The sequence below is a fragment of the Anas platyrhynchos genome, chromosome 32, assembly GCF_047663525.1.
Source record: "Anas platyrhynchos isolate ZD024472 breed Pekin duck chromosome 32, IASCAAS_PekinDuck_T2T, whole genome shotgun sequence".
NCBI classification, from domain to species: domain Eukaryota; kingdom Metazoa; phylum Chordata; class Aves; order Anseriformes; family Anatidae; genus Anas; species Anas platyrhynchos.
In genome coordinates, this window is record NC_092619.1 from 1,053,243 (window position 1) to 1,057,206 (window position 3,964).

Here is a 3,964-nt window from a genome sequence, read left to right on the forward strand (position 1 = left end):
GAAGAGGTCATCACCTCCCTCTCCACTTGCCCTCCTAAGACAGTGGCTGAGAAAAATGAGGTTGCTCCTCAGCTTTCTTTTCTCCAGACTAGACAACCCAAGTGTCCTCAGCCTCTCCTTATAGGACATCCCCTTTTACCAGTATTCCCTGTTTTCCCTCGGTTTCTCAACTGACAAGAAACCTGGTCAGATAAACTCTCTGGAAGAAACATCCTCTCTCATACTCTCACCAGTCAGTGTGACTGACCACGTCTGGCTCCCCCACTGCCTCCTTTATCACTTGTTTGTCAGGTTTGCGTCCCCAGATATGTTGTGCTTTATCCCCAGGAGGTAGCCAAGTACCACACAGCCACTCTCTCCCTCCCTACTCTTAAGAGAACAGGGGGAGACACATAGGATAAATATCTGGAGAGACTGTATCAGGGAGTGTAGTGACAGGACAAGGGGCGGTGCTTTTAAGCTAAAAGAGAGCAGATTTAGATCAGATCTAAAGAAGAAATTCTTCACGCAGCAGGTGGTGAGGCTCTAGAACAGGTTGCCCAGAGAAGTGGTGGGTGCCTCATCGCTGGTAATGTCCAAGGTCAGGTTGGATGGGACCTTGAGCAAACTGGTTAAGTGGGAGATGACTCTGCCCATTTCACGGGGACTGGAACTAGACCTTAAGGACTTTTCCAACCCCAAATATTCTATGACTCTATGAGCTTGCTGGGTTGTGTAGTCTGTGTAGACAGAGGGATTTCATTTGCAGTGAAAAAGATTCGTTCTCCGGAATATTAACAGGTGCTTGAAAGAAATGGAATAAAATTTGTGGGTGTCCTAACTAATAAAAGGACAAGAAAAGGTGATTCCCATATCAAACATTTATTTTGATCTAAGAGAAAAGATAGCACTGGAAATAGGTGTCTCTCCCTAGCTGACAGCAGGAAGAACAGTGATTGCATTGGTTTGATTCCGAGCTGATTCCCCTGGAGGACCAGGGACTTGCCAAGAGCTCCCTGCGCTGTTCACAGTAGAGGCAGTGAATGGTCACTGCGTAACATAGCCAGGGCAGTTTCCAAATGTGAGACACGGGAGAGAGCAGGGTAATACATCTGGATTACATTAGGGTATCCTTCTAGCCTCTGGACAGCAAACAAAGAAGAAGGTGCCTTGGTTGACTCAGTTGAAACCTTTCCCTCAGCAGGGAGAAGGAAGATCCATCCCTGTCCTTGCAGGAGTGTCCTGCCTAAAAACAGGGCATGGAAAGGTGATCCTTGGACCTCATCCATTTTCTGAATAAGGAAGGATGGAGCTGGAAATGAGATTCCTTCAGCAGCTGAGGGAAGGAACATCAGGGATTACTTCAGTGTGTTTCAAAGCTGATTCCCCTGGAGGCCCAGGGACATCTCAAGGGACATGAGAGAGGGGAGAGACAGAGAGGCATTAGGCTGGAGCTGTGCTGCTGAACTAGGCTGGGCTTCTCAGCTCAAGGGGAGCTCCTGGCAAGTGGGCAGCACTACAGAGAGACAGCTCTACCCAGGAACAGCTCCTCTGCACAGCACAGCAGGGCTGGGGGCACTGCCTGCAGGGGACAAGGGCAATGAGAGAAGGGAGGGTGATATTAAAGGCAGTGTGGAGGGGGGATGCTGAGAGCTCACTGCAGGAGAAATCTTCAGAGCCCTGAACAGGGTAAGTCTGTGGCTGCAGGGCAACACAGCTGTTGTTCCTGGTGCCATCTCCAGAATTGCTGTCAAATCCCACAGCCTATGGGATCTTTCGGGAGAACTCTTTGGATATTTATCTTTGGAGAATTCTCTTTGGATAACAGAAGAACAACAAGCTCCAGAGCAGGGATTATCTACCAAAGCTATCAGTGGGACAGGACTTGAGGGTTCCTTCTCACAGGACCGGCTGCAGGCTGTGCAAGCAGGGTGCAAGCAAGGGTGCCCAGGGCTGTGGTACAGAGCAGGGTCCCTGCTGTGCCCCAGGGGCTGTGTTCCGGGGCAGAGCCCCTCCCACCTGTGAGGCTCTGCACTCAGCCTGCTTGAGGAGCTGCCCAGGGTGCTGTGGGGAGAAGCTGTGGCTGGAAGGATCAGAAGGCCAGGGCCGGACAGGGTCCTGCTGCTGGCAGGGGACTGCTACATGGGACAGGCTCCTCATATCTCCCCAGCACCCCCAGGGCATTTCTGGGGGAGATTCTTGAAAGGGAAGAACAACACCTGCCATAATTGAAGGGATGGCACTCTCTGAGGTCTAATTTTTCAACTTCCTGCTTTGGACGGCAGTCAGAGAGACGATAATGGTGTTGTTAGGATTGTAGAAGGGACCTAAACTCATAGAGCATTACAGTTAAAAGAGATGTGTAGGTCTTTGAGGAAACTCATAAATTCACTCCACACCATTTAGCCTACAAGCAGCACCAACACAACCTTCTTTGTTTCTTGTGGGATTGTTGGATGTCCCTTTCATCACTTGTAAAGGGAGATGCCTCTGGCCAGTGGATACCTGAGATGCACCCCTGGTGTTCTTTACCAGCAGCACTGATTACTTCTGAGATTACAGAGGATCTTCATGGTCTCTGTGGCATCTTTAGGCAGACAGATGCAGAGCTCCAGGCAGGAGCAAGTCTTCTTGAGATGAAGATGCAGTGAGGATACAGCCTTGGTGAGGATGTTTTCTATGAAATAAGGTTTAGTTTTTGCTTAGAAAAGTCTCTCTAACATGTCACTGTCTATTCCTCCATGGACAGGCAACCATGCCCTGAGGCAGCAAATGTCCAACAGCAGCTTCCCCACAGAGTTCCTCCTCCTGCCATTCGCAGACACACGCCAGCTGCAGCTCCTGCACTTTGGGCTCTTCCTGGGCATCTACCTGGCTGCCCTCCTGGGCAACGGCCTTATCCTCACAGCCATAGCCTGCGACCACCGCCTCCACACCCCCATGTACTTCTTCCTTCTCAACCTCGCCCTCCTCGACCTGGGCTCCATCTCCACCACTGTTCCCAAAGCCATGGTCAATTCTCTGTGGGACACCAGGGCTATTTCCTCCTATGGATGTGCTGCTCAGATTTTATTCTTTTTCTTTTTCATTTCAGCAGAGTTTTCTCTTCTCACCATCATGGCCTACGACTGCTACATTGCCATCTGCAAACCCCTGCACTACGGGACCATAATGGACAACAGAACTTGTGTCAACATGGCAGAAGCTGCCTGGGGTAGTACTTTTCTCTATGCTGTGCTGCACACTGCCAATACCTTTTCCCTCCCCCTCTGCCAAGGCAATGCCCTGGACCAGTTCTTCTGTGAAGTTCCCCAGATCCTCAAGCTCTCCTGCTCAGATGCCTACCTCAGAGAAGTTGGGCTTCTTGTGGTTAGTGCCTACTTAGCATTTGGATGTTTTCTTTATGTTGTGCTCTCTTATGTGCAGATCTTCAGGGCAGTGCTGAGGATCCCCTCACAGCAAGGACGACACAAAGCCTTTTCCACATGCCTCCCTCACCTGGCTGTGGTCTCCCTGTTTCTCAGCACTGCCACATTTGCCTATCTGAAGCCCTCCTCTGTATCCTCCTCCTCCCTGAATCTTTTGCTGGCAGCTTTATATTCAGTGGTGCCTCCAGCAGTGAACCCACTCATCTACAGCATGAGGAACAAGGAGTTCAAGGATGCAATGTGCAAATTGGTAACTGGATATTTTCAGAACCAATAAACTGCTGTTTTTCCTCTGCATATCACTTGTAATGTAGCTCATTACAGGCTCAGAAGCTGGAAATTTTTGTGTGGTTGTGTTGCATTATCTTATCTTTGATTTATTTGTGATAGTGTTGAACACAAAAAATGTCATTATTCATCCCCTTCCATTTCAGTATCTACCTGTCCATGTGATTCTGAGACATGGAGTAAATGAGAAGCCAGACTCTCTGTGTATTTCAATAAAAGAAAGAACCCTGCTGTGATTTGCTTGCCTGAGATCCTTCCTCAGGGATCTG